General features: G+C 51.2%; 1 protein-coding gene across 1 annotated transcript in view; it reads left to right on the top strand.

Annotated features, from left to right (window-relative positions):
- Nucleotides 1–7,749: 7,749 nt before the first annotated feature.
- The window catches only part of LOC147659059 (protein tyrosine phosphatase domain-containing protein 1-like), a 209,779-nt gene continuing 204,216 nt past the window's right edge, over nucleotides 7,750–13,312 (top strand). Inside the window, exon 1 of the mRNA XM_086952001.1 lies at nucleotides 7,750–7,800. The gene's annotated coding sequence lies outside the window, so the exon portion shown is untranslated. The remainder of the gene's footprint in view (nucleotides 7,801–13,312) is intronic.

Here is a 13,312-nt window from a genome sequence, read left to right as displayed (position 1 = left end):
TTTCCATAGGCTGCTACAGCCCTCTTTTGCAAAATCTGCTCAGCAGTTTCACTTAGTAATGGAAAGGCCTACAGTCTGTACTATGATGTCTGTCCATCTTCTGATGTGTTTCAAAATGCTCTAGTGATAAGCAGTGGTCTTAGTCCCAGAGAGTGGGTCGGCGGGCATCTGACTCTAAGCGTATCTTCTCCTCTGCTTACTAGGGTTTTCCCCACTTGCCTTAGAAATCGTTTCAAGTGGTGGCATTTCTGAGGCTAATTAGATTACCAGATATCTTCAGTCCCCGTGAAGGCTCCTGGTGACCCACCCCTGGTGAATCTCCTTCCATTAGATGCCTCACCTGTCAGGTCAGCGAGGATCCCACCTAAACAAGCACAGTCACCTGTGCCCCAGACCTCCCAAGAACATATCGCCTTTGCTCTACCTGGTTCTATCTTTGCAGCCCGGATTTGCTCATCCGGCCTACTCGTCTCTGCCAGAGCTGCCCTAGTCCATTTGTACTGTCAGCGACCATGTGGGGTCATTAATAGGGAATCATCTTCCTTCGACCTCCAGTAAAAGGCAGGTTTCGTGCTTGTGGTGTGACACGCAGGCTGAAATATAAACATCATTTTATAATTGTATATATGGTGAGTGGGTCGTTCACCATGTCAAAGCGGAGTCTGCCTTCTTCGATACAGCCAGCTGCCATAGGATACCGCCAGTCCAGTAAGAAGTGCAAACCTGCAGCCATGATGTGACCGTTGCGCCATCCAAGGCCTGCGTGAAAAGTTCAATTTACAGACGGACGTTAGCACTTCCTTGTCCCTGTGTAAGGAGACAACAGCAGACCACATGCACAGAGAGGCCGCTTAGCAATCTCGAAGTGTTTAGAATCAAGATCAAGGCAGGTTCTAGGATTGTTGGGGCCCAGGGCCGAAAGGGAATGTGCAAGGCCCCTCTAATTTGCATGCATGACATATTCAGAGCTCCAGAAGCTGCTTTGTGGAGACTCTTCCTGGGCCGCAGCTCCTCCTCTCAGCCACCTACAAGCATCTCTTTTACAGCCCATTTTGGGTTGAAGGTGTGAGAATTGCTTGGGGCTGAGAGATAAAACTGTGGAGGCGCCAAAGTGCTGAACAAAGGGCATCCTGCAGTGTCTCTGAATGGTCAGCCGGGCAGGAGTCGTAATTGCAGGACAAACATGCAAACTCTGTCTCCTTGCAACTGGGACACCATCCCTAAGAGATCCAGGGAGGGCTCCTCCCTCTAATGGGCACACTTGCAAAGAGACACCTTTCTTTGAATTGAATTGGCAGGAGTACAAGAGGGCTTGTGGTGTGTTGAACTGGTGTGGGCCCTCTGCTGCTGGGCGGAGTGCAAGGCCCTGGGCAGCTGTCCACACTGCCCATGCCTAGCACCGGCCCTGGTCAAGATACCGTCAAAACCAGCTTGAATAAAATATGAGGGAGCACAATAACAACTGATTTTCCCTCATTGGCTACCCTAGTCCAGCTTATTCAATCAAGGCTGAATGTAAAAAGGCTTTTCTCTGAAGCCTCGGCCCTCCATGCTGCCAGTACAGTCAGGAGCAGTATCCATAGAGTTAGTGACACGAAGAAGTGACAGACAGAACAGGTTTGGGCAGGGCACCTCTTGGAAGCAGTGCTCTGTCGTTTAACCCTCTGGGTGCTCTTCACTCTCATGGCAATAATGCATGTCATACAGTGAAGTCAATTTTAGAAAAAAAAATGTTTTTATCTGCAGGACCCATGAGCAGACATGTCAACTCACACAGTGTCGCCGTGTGACACACGATGTCGGCTACCCTCACATGGTCACCAGGTGGGGAGCCGATATCACACGGTGGCAAGGAAAAGGAGCTAAAAACCACTGTAAATAGTGGGTTTCTAGCTCGTTTCCCTAGGCTTTTACCTGCAGTCGTTGGTTAAGGGGTGTGAAAACACCCCAGGACATCTGCACCAGCCTCAGCAAGCCTTTTTTGGGGGGTTCTTGGGGAGCGCAGGGTGGGGTTCAAAGGTGCCTCCTAGGTACTTCTAGGCACGAGGCCCGCCCCCTCCTCACACGGTGAGACTGTTCTTTAAGTTGGCTGGTATGTATGTATGAGTGCTGATAAAAGTCCATGTAGTAGCGTAACCAAAATGATGCCCCTTCACCTTGCCAGGTAGGTCGCTCTCCCCGCTGCAGCTTCTGTTTTTGCCCATTCCTGGGTGCTGTTTTGCCTTGCCCCCCTTGCCCACTGCTCAATTTCCCGCCGCTGCTGCCCCTGCGGCCCAGCCCCACGCCCATTCTCCGTCCCCTGCCTCCCGCCTCCCAGCTGCTCCTCCCTCCCAGCTCCCCTTCAAAAGGCGCCGGCTGCGCGGTGAGGAGAGTGACCCTTGACCTTGCCTGGTAGGTCGCTTCCCCCTGCTGCAGCTCCACCAGCACTTGTGCCCGCATCCTTCTGTTTTTGACCATTCCTGGGAGCTGTTTTCCCTTGCCCCCGTGCCCACTGCTCAATTTCCCACCGCTGCTGCCCCTGTGGCTCCGCCCCCCGCGCCCATTCTCCGTCCTCTGCCTCCCGCCTCCCGGCTGCTCCTCCTCCCAGTTGCCCTTCAAATGGCACCAGCTACGCGGCTGCGCAGCACACGCACCAAAGGCGCACCTAAGGCAAGCCCGTCTGCGCCCATCCGTGCCTGGACCGCGCCCAGCACCAGAACCCCTGGACCCCGCGAACGCCACGACACCAGACTCCACTACGACGCCAGCAGCCTCCACGCACTCAACTCCGGCCGAAACCACACCTGCTTCCAGGCCACCCCGAAACGGACCCACGGACCCATCTCCTGCCGCACCTGCAGCTTCACCTGCGACAGACTCACCAAACCTCCAAGGACTGGACCCAACCACCTCCGCTGCATACTCCTCAACACCCGCTCGGCTCGCAAACACGCCGTTGAGCTCTGTGATCTGCTCGACACCTCCGCCCGAGACGTGTTCTTCCTGACCGAAACCTGGTGGTATGACTCCTCGGTGCCTGACATCGCCATACCCATCCCGGACGGCTACAAGATCACCCGCAGGGATCGCACCAACGGAACCGGAGGAGGAATAGCCATTGTCCACAAGTCCACCCTCAAGGTCGCCACTCAAGCAGACGACACCCTCCACACCGCCGAACACCTGCACTTCCGGATCCACACCTACCCCAACACCACCCTCAGGGGAACACTCATCTATAGACCCCCAGGACCCCGGGCTCAGTTCAGCGACTCCATCGCTGACCTCGCCAGCACCCTCGCACTCGCTTCCACGGTCTACATCCTCCTCAGGGACCTGAACTTCCACCTCGAGAACAACGACGCCAACTCCGCCACCCGGATCAACAACCTCGCCAACCTCGGCCTCAAACAACTCGTCACCGTACCCACCCACGCCGCCGGCCACACGCTAGACCCCATCTTCTCCACAGGCACCCACGTCACCTTCAACCAGGCCACCAAACTCCACTGGACCGACCACCTCTGCATTCATTTCACCTTCAAGAAACCAACCACGCACCACTGCAGCCAACAGCTGCCTTGCCTCTGCAGGAGCAAAGTCACCGAAGACTGGCTGATCACCACCCTTGCCCAGAACCCCCCCACTGACCCCACCAACCCAGACGCCGCAGCCCGCAACCTCAGACAGTGGATCGACGACTTGCCCAACACCCTCGCCTCGCTCAAAAAACCCTCCAACACCCACGCCAGCAAGAGAGCCACCTGGTTCACCGACGAGATCCAGACCTCCAAACGCGCATGCCAGAAACGGGAGAACATATGGCTCCACGAACGCACACCGGACAACCACGCAGCCCACAAGGACGCCACTCGCAGAAATCACCACCTCATCAGATTAGCCAAGTGATCCTCTTTCAAAGACCGTTTGGACAACAATGCACACAACAGCAAAGAGCTCTCCAGCATCGTAAAGGAACTCTCCAACCCCAGCGCCAACAACATCCCGCCCTCACAAGAACTGTGCGACTCACTAGCCATCTTCTTCCACCGCAAGATCGCTGACATCTACGACAGCTTCAACACCACAACCGCCCCGACTATGCCAGACTCCACCTCCCCTGCGAACACCACCAGCGCCATCTGCCTGACCTCCTGGTCCAACGTCAACGACGACGGGACACGCAAGGTCATGAACTTCATCCACTCAGGTCATCGAGAAAATCGTCAACATGCAATTGGTCTGCCACCTGGAAGACAATAACATCTTGGACCCATCCCAGTCCGGATTCAGACGAAACCACAGCACCGAGACAGCCCTCATCGCCGCCACAGACGACATCAGGCACCAACTAGACAACGGCAAAACATCAGCACTCATCCTCCTGGACCTGTCGGCCGCCTTCGACACGGTCTGCCATCGCACTCTAAAGACACGCCTCCTAGAAGCCGGAATCCAAGAGAAGGCCCTTGACTGGACCACATTCTTCCTCTCCGGCAGAACCCAGGAGTGTCCGCCTCCCACCCTTCCGATCCGAAGCCACCGACATCATCTGTGGCGTCCACCAGGGCTCATCCCTCAGCCCGATGCTGTTCAACATCTACATGACCCCCCTCGCACAAGCGGCCCGCAAGCAGGACCTCAACATCATCTCCTACGCTGACGACACCCAGCTCATCCTATCCCTCACCAAGGACCCTCACACCGCCAAAACCAACCTCCATGAGGGAATGAAGGCCGTCGCCGACTGGATGAGGAGCAGCCGTCTGAAACTGAACTCTGACAAGACAGAGGTACTCATCCTCGGACCCACCCCCTCAGCCTGGGACGACTCCTGGTGGCTGACCACACTGGGAACGGCACCAACACCCACCAACCATGCACGCAACCTAGGAGTCATCCTAGACTCCTCCCTCTCCATGGCTAAGCAGGTCAGCGCCGTCTCCTCCTCCTGCTACAACACCCTCTGCATGCTCTGCAAGATCTACAAGTGGATCCCGACCGAAACAAGAAGAACAGTGACACAGGCCCTCATCAGCAGCAGACTGGACTACAGAAACGCACTCTACGCAGGAATCCCAGCCAAACACCTACAACGACTACAACGCATCCAAAACGCCTCCGCCCGACTGATCGTCATCATCCCCCGCTGCAGCCACATCACCCCCCACCTGAGAGACCTACACTGGCTCCCCGTCGAAAAGAGGATCACCTTCAAGCTCCTCACCCACGCACACAAAGCACTCCACAAACCCGGACCAGCCTACCTTAACAGCAGACTCAGCTTCCACACCCCCACCTGCCAGCTCCGCTCCGCCAGCCTCGCCCTTGCCGCTGTCCCCCGCATCCAACGAACGACCTCCGGCGGCAGATCCTTCTCCTACCTCGCCGCCAAGACCTGGAACACCCTCCCTCCCCACATACGGCAGACCCAAGACCTACTCGCTTTCAGAAGACTCCTCAAGACCTGGATCTTCGAGCAGTAGCAGCACCCCCTCCCCCCAGCGCAGCGCCTTGAGACCCTCACGGGTAAGTAGCACGCTCTACTAGTACTCTGATTGATTGATTGATTGATTGATTGATTGATTCACCTCCCTCCGGAGTGTGACGAGGGACCCCCTGAGACTCCTGTATATCATAGCTATTTATTGGACTACGGCTGAATGGGTGGACCCTGAAGGCTTGAGGAGCCCTGAAAGGTTGGGGCCCACCTACCCCGTAGGTAGGGGCTGCCGGGGTCTTTGACATGCCCGAGTCCACTAGCAGGGTGGCGCAGGGCACTGCGGGCTTCAGGGCAGGTGAAGAGCACAACAGCGCTGCATGATAGCGCTTATCCTTTACTATGCACTCACTGCAAATCGGAGTTTATACAGGAATGCGTACAGTAACCTCCTTTTCTTCAGGTCGAGAAACCTTTCATATATAGTAGTCCTTTGTGAAATGTCAACAGCTCGTTCCCTATTCCCACTTTCTGTACTACTTCTGGAAAACATTTTCTTGTTCTCCATTCTTGGTGCATCACTCCCCAAATATTTCCCCAATCCCTAACATGCTACCCCCTTTGGAGGTTCATTAGATATCCTCTTTACTTCGGCTCTGGAATGCTTTTTCTATCCTCCTTGCTTCCCTTCAATAATAATTACAGCATCTTTCTCACTTTCCGATTTCTCTCCCAGTTTAGAAACACTTGTTCCTTAATGCTCTCTTTTCTTAGAGGACACTTTCACTCTACTTGTTTTGCTTCAAGTATTTTTCACTTGTAACTACATTTTTAGGTTTCAGACTTGATCCAGGCTCCCAGCCCTACAGGTACTTACTTCAGCACATGATGGACACAAATTTGATCACATTTATCAGTACTCGCTTCACTTAAGGTTGTGCACCTATGTACTTTGAGGATGTGTGTGGGCGGGAGCACTCTTGAGAAGCAGTGTCCCAGATCCACAAGCTCCAGTTTACTTTCAGCTTATAACAAATCTTCCTTTGCTAAGAAGAGAGAAGGTGTACCCACCTCCCACATGCAGAAGTTCCTTGACTACATTGGCTTTCTCAATGTTCTTTAGAACATGTCACTGTGCTTATGAGACTGAGGGGCATCTGAATGACAACTGCAGAGGTTGTAACATGCCACTCTGTCGGTGGCTGTGGACACCCTCACTCATGGTACATGGGCCAAGTCCGCACATCGGGTCTTAAAGAGAGGTTTGGACCAGGCACTTAGCCAGTGTGTCATTGGACCTAGTGCAAGGAAGTAAAAGGCCCCCGGTTGTCCTTTGGATGATAAAATGCAGCAATATTGATAGTTCAGTGGCCAACTTAGGCCTCTGGGTCCCAGTGCCACTGCACCAATGGAAACTACAGCCCTAGTTTGGCCAACCACTTGTGGCGGTTTCAAAAATAACAAATGACCTTATAAGTCCAGAAATTAACACAAAAAGAAAAGACTGTGTGGAATCTGCGTCCCCAAAGTATTTGTGCCCATTTCTGGAGGTCTCACCTCATGATTACTGTGACCAGTTCTGGAGACCTCATCACCACACCCCCAAAATGAAAACACTGAGCACAGTGAATCTTGGGACGAGGGGAACACCTGCAGAGGTGGTGAAAGATGTTCAGGCTGAGCTGCCTGGCGGAGAAACATATGAGTAAGTAACACGTTCAGATACGTATATAGTTTAGGAACATGGGAGCAGGTGAGAGTCTTCCTCCAGACATGGCTCTTGAACGGTGTTAATAAGGTGATTCACGGGGTGGTGGAGATTCAGCAGTACCTCATTATCCAACTTTATGGAGTGGTGTGGGCAACATCGGTATCAGCATACCACCAAGCCTTGGGGCTGACCAAGGGTCGTGATAATAGCGCGCGAGCACAGACAGTCTGAACTTCAGGTCAACTCTATGGTCTTGCTTCAGGGAGTGAAATGGACACTATAGAAGGGCCTCTTAGCCCTTGTCTACGGGCGCCTTATTCTTAGAAAGTCACTGAAGGAGCCTGTATGTGTAACTCAAGCAGGCGATGGGCTGCAGAGAAAGTTTGTGGCGGGACGGGCTTTCCTTTCAGTGTCAAGTTCCCCTGTGTGTCTCCCAGACGCGACGGACACGAGGCGAGGCGGCCCGGAGACACTTGATCGCCAGGAGGCACAGGTGTGACTGGCGCTGACGGCAGAGGATACCAAGGTAACTGGATGCTGATCAGCCCACGCGACGCGTGCACCTGTCCAGGTGGGAGTGCACGCGCGCCGCTGGAGCAGCTCGCAGACTGGCGCAGTGATTGCACAGGTGCGCTGGCGGCACAGCTCGAAACTTGCACAAGCAGAACAGGTGAGTCCAGGGCGGGCTGGCATTAGGCTCGGTAGCTGTAGACGGGCACAATGCCAGCCTCAGGTACCAGGACGGGTTTGAATGTAATTTAAACACAGGCAGTGTACTGTTCTTCTACCAGATAGTTCCTGCAAACCAACACTGGAGTTTTAAGCACAGTGCTGCTGCTCACAGCGGGGCTGGTTGAGGTATATGCGCGCTCAGTTTCCGCTGAGGGGTAGTTCTGCTGTCTTAGGGAGATCTACCATCTCATCATCCACAAATCGGTTGTTTAACGAATAAGTGAAATGCGCGAGCCCTGAGGATTAGCTCTGCTGTGGCAGGAATATGTAGAATCCATCCAAACTTTTGATAGACCTGCCGTCTAAAGAGTGCATTGAAATGTACTTACACTGAAAGACGTAAATAGAGGGAAAGCTCAGCTGTTTAAGGAATATTTAAGCCCTGATGTCATCAGTATGTGTAATTTGTAGCTTTTCTGTCTAAAAAATAGTTTGCAGGCTTGATTCTTAGGGGGTGAGCAGCTATGCTGATTGTTCTTAGATCAGTGTATTCGGAATATAGTGCAGAGTTCTGTGCAGGCCCATCACTTGGGTGTGTCAAATAGTTCAGTTCTTGGTAGATTAGAGGCTGTGCGGCGGAGGTGATTCAAGGATGTAATATAGTTGTCAATCTGTTTAATTCGGTTTATGTGCTATGCAGGGCACAAGTCCTAAAAAAAGAAGTGGGGGGGGGGGGGCACTGACATCACAACAGGAAGTGACATCACAAAAGGTGGCTTGCACCATCAGACTCATTGCCTCCTCTCGCTCACCCCTTAGATGCAATGGCATCAGAGAAGCCAGCGATCTCGCCCCAGAGAGGCCAAAGAGTGAATGTGTTGCTCCATTTGCTCCAGTTATCGAGCTCCCGGTAAAATAAGTGGGGGGACGCCGTCCACCCGCGTGGTACTCCGACTCGAGCCCTGGTGCTATGTTAAAATCTATGTCATGTACATCTCTGGCAGATGGTAAAGTCAGGAATCTTGGAAAACTGAACCCAGATTTACTATATGTTTGTGCAGGCACTCGTGTGCCTCCAGGGAGGTGTGGAATTTGCAACTAATTGTGTTTGCGATCTGAAGTGTGACTTATACCAACGCTCACCAGACGCTGTACCCGGACTGCCTGGGCATGATCCCGATCATCGTGTACCTGTCGGGGTGATTCATCCCATCCTCCCATTCATCAGTTGCTCCCTTTTGACCCTCATTGCAGCGAACCAAATGCCCTCTCCATACCAGGTCCCTCCCGAAGACATCTTGGCGCCAGGTAATAATGAAACAGATTGACTGGGTTGTAGGAATGCTTCTAAAACAGTGAGGAAGCGGGTCAAGAGACTGCGTGACTCCATTGTGTTTTGAGACCTGTGGGTAAACTTCCAGAGTGGCTGTTAACTCCTCCCCTGCTGATGACGGAACCGCTCCGTCATCAGCTACAGTTGGGCTGTGCTGATGACGGAGCGGTTCCGTCATGGCCCAGCCGCCGCGCCTGCGCGGCAGTTCTAATGAGCGGGGCGGGTCATGACGGAACCGCTCCGTCACCAGCACAGCTCAACCGCGGCTGGTGACGGAGCGGTTCTGTCACCAGCATGCGGCCGCCGCGCGGCCGCCCCGCCCTTTAGCGCTGCAGCGGAATAGCCGCCGCAGCGAAGGGGTTAAACTCCCCTTGTTTACGTCTACCTCTGAATTAAGACTTGCTACATATTCTCACCTGCTTCCTGAGGACACTGACTAAGTGACTTCTGTCGAGTGCTGCCTCTTGTAAGGGAGGCGGGGTTGGTTATTTTCCATCCAGGTGAATAGGACAATTGGGGTGAATCAGAGGAGCGATGTAGGCTGGGGCCACGGAGTCTGCAGAGTGTAATCTATTTATCTGCTGGGTACCAGTGGCACTGCATTAGGCTGCTGAGTGTGTATGTGTTCAAGAGTGTTCTGTACGGACTGTGCTGCGGTAGAGTGGTGTGAGTGAGTGAGTGTGAGTGATAGTATGCAGTCTGCCTGTCATTCACGACACTGGTAGCTATGCCACACGTATAATACATTTGACATTGGGTTTAGCAGCGTGGCTCCGGTCCATGGAGCTGCTAAAAAGTGTTCTTGTTTTGTGTACGGACATATTTTTGATATTATTCTTATCTGGTGTGTCCATATAACTGTGTGGGACTGTATTATCAGGATTGCCAGGGTGTGCCTGGGGTAGACAGCGTGTCAGACCGCACAAGATTGCTCTCTCTCGGGAGGGGGAGGGGTTAGATTAGGAATTATCCCCATGTACATACAATTTATATGTATTAATACGAGAGGGGCGTAGTACTGCTAATAATATTACAAAATGTGTTTTATGCCTTAAAGTGCCTGATGTTTATGTTATAAAGATTGATTATGTTTTTGAATACAAATGCTTTTACATACAATGTGTGAATAGTCTCTCTTGTGATGCTCAGTGCATTTATTGCGACTGCCTGCTGTGCCTTTGCCTTACACATTGCCTCTGGATCAAACCTGACTGTTTAGTACCAAGCTACCCAAGGGTGAGCACAGGTTATACAGCACGTGTAATCACCCACCCTTGACAGGAGTGGTAAGTTCTGCCTGGCTGGTGTCATTCCTTCAGCCAACCAGAAAATGCAGGTTCCAACAATCTGTCTCCTTCTAGATCACCATCCGCGTTTCATTCATATGAGGACTCCTCCCCCTCTCCTGAGAGACACAAGAGAGGAGGATGAAGAAGGAATGATTTGCAGGATTGTTTTAGAAACTTTGCAAGCATTTAAGGACAAATCAAAGAAAGAGACTCGCAAAATAAAGCTGGCTGGAGAGATACTTTCTGCCTCAAGTATCTCATCTGACAGCGAGGACCCCTACCCTCCTCCAGACCACAAGGGCAAATACATTTCAAAGAAGATGTTACAGGAAGTGCTGTCCCATGTCAGGAAAAACATGGACTTTGCTTTAGCAGAGAAGCCTTCCACTCTACAAGATTCAGTAATATGCCAGTTCCATCTGCATCTTAATTCTGGTTTGCCATAGATCAGCATGTTTTGGCGGTCATTACACCTGTTATGTTATGTTATGTTATGTTAATTGGGCTCTTCTATAGCGCAACAGCTACTCCAGTCGGAGTGTCCCGGCGCTTTGGCGAAGAAGTCCTTTAATGGAAAGGAACATAACTGCAAAAAAGGAACAGCAAAATTAACTAGTAAAAAGCCAGGTTTTTAATGCCTTTCTAAAAGACAACAGACTGCGGGCCTATCTAAGAACAATAGGAAGTTCATTCCAAGCGCACGGAGCCAGGTAGTGGAAGGAACGCCCTCCTTGTCTGGTTCGCTTGATGGATGGAACGACCATTTTAGACAAGGAGGCAGATCGCAGAGCTCTGCTCGGCTTGTAAAAAGCAAGGCGCTTTCTAATATACCTAGGGCCTGAGTCATGAAGAGCCTTATAGGTTAACGTCAGGCTTTTGAAGAGAACCCTCTTGGCTATAGGGAGCCAGTGCAGTTCCTTCAACAAGTTAGAGGCACTAGTTCGTCTGGGGAGTCCATAAATGGCCCTAGCGGCTGAATTTTGGACTACCTGCAGTCTCCTTATCAAATATTTTGGGAGTCCCAGATAGAGGGCATTTGCATAGTCCAAACGCGACCCGACAAGTGCTTGGACTATGACCCTTCGATGGTTCACCGAAATCAAGGGGAGAAATTTCCTGAGCATCCGCAGGATTCCAAAGCATTTCCCCGAAAGACACGCAATTTGAGGCCCAAAGGTTAACTCATTGTCAACAATGATACCCAGGTTTTTAGCCTTGGTACTAGCATTGGCAGGAGGAAACAGATCTTGTGGCCACCAACTTTTCCAGTTTGGTTCAGAGACACATCCGAAGAACAGCAGCTCCGATTTATCGGAGTTGCATTTCAAACCGTGTCTTTTGAACCAATCAAAGACTGCCTCTAAGCAGCCTCTGATACGGATCCCATCAAACACCTCGTTCTTGTTATAAGTAAACAAGAGCTGGGTGTCGTCAGCGTAAGACACGATCTGAGCGCCAAACGACTCCGCAACCTCTGCAAGGGGGGCCATAAAGATGTTAAAAAGCAGGGGGCTAAGAATAGACCCCTGAGGGACCCCCACTTCCAGGGCTGCCATAGCTGCGGAGTGAGGTGGCGCCCAGATCGTTTGTCGACGGCTGGCTAGAAATGATTTAAGCCAGTTCCACACCGTCCCCCTGAGGCCACAATTCCAGAGTCGAGTTAGGAGGGTATCATGGGGAACGGTGTCGAACGCCACCGACAGGTCTGGCATGACCAACATGGCCTTTCCTCCAGTATCTAAAACCTCTCTAATGGCGGTGGTGACTTCAAGTAATGCGGTCTCTGTGCTGTAATTCGCACGAAACCCAGATTGAGTAGTGTGCAACAAGTTGTTATTCTCGATAAAGTCAGAGATAGATCTGTGCACGTGTCTTTCCGCCACCTTCGCCAGAGCGGGGAGGAGAGAGAGTGGAAGTACCAGGTGAAGATCTCCCTACCCAGGTTCATGGCAAAGATTTGTCCCCTTGAAGATATGGACACTATTCTTCCAGATAATATACACCTGGATTTAGAGTTTGCCAGCCTCGTGGGCAGATCATCCATGGCGGAGGAGAACATATTAAAGGATTCGCAAATAAGAAGGTGTATTCTTCTCTCAGGAAGTTCTCATATTACCCTAAGGGCTGAAATTTATGGTGTCCACATAGAGAAATCTTTAATTTCTGACTTTAAATCTCTGTTTCAGGCTATTCAAGATGAATCAGGCTGTTTTCAACTAATGGAGAATATAGAATGACAGATAGAATTTTTGTCGGACATATCCTTTGATGTGATTAAGCCTTCCACTCTAGCCAGTGGAACATCAGTTGCTGCCAGACATAAGTTTGTATTTGAAGGATTGGAATGCTGATGCAGTGCAAAGGTCTTTCGAGAGTCCCAAGTTATTCAAAGGAGACTCAGAGGATAAACTCCATTTTCCTATTCAAGGAATGGAAACTTTCTTCATCTTTCAAGAGGGACACTCCTAAACCCTCTAAATCCTTGAAATGGTAATCTTTCAAGCAACTGCCACAGTGACAGTCAAACATCTAAATTTCAGGGGAAATCTTCTTCCTAGTTTCAATCATTTAAAAAATGCAGACCAAGTTCGAAATTCCTGACTATGCATGGAATGTCCCACCATTACAGGTCAAAGGTCAAGTATGAAAGACTTTCTCTGGATTGAAGGCAAATGTCAGAAAAATGGGTCCTAAATATCATCAGATCAGGTTATTGGGTAGAGTTTCAGTCTCACCTGGTTCTTTCAGATATAATTCAAACTCCAGTCCCTAGGAATCCTGTAAAGAAGCATGCTCTGATAAGGAGATTGCTTCTCTGCTCAAGAAAAGGGCATTATTTCCAGTTCCAACGAAGGAGAGAGGCCTGGGGGTTTATTTAATAGTCTTCC

Source organism: Lissotriton vulgaris, unplaced genomic scaffold (assembly GCF_964263255.1).
Source record: "Lissotriton vulgaris unplaced genomic scaffold, aLisVul1.2 SCAFFOLD_968, whole genome shotgun sequence".
NCBI lineage: Eukaryota > Metazoa > Chordata > Amphibia > Caudata > Salamandridae > Lissotriton > Lissotriton vulgaris.
Note: the sequence above shows the minus strand (reverse complement) of the source record. Positions and strands in the feature narration are given on the sequence as shown.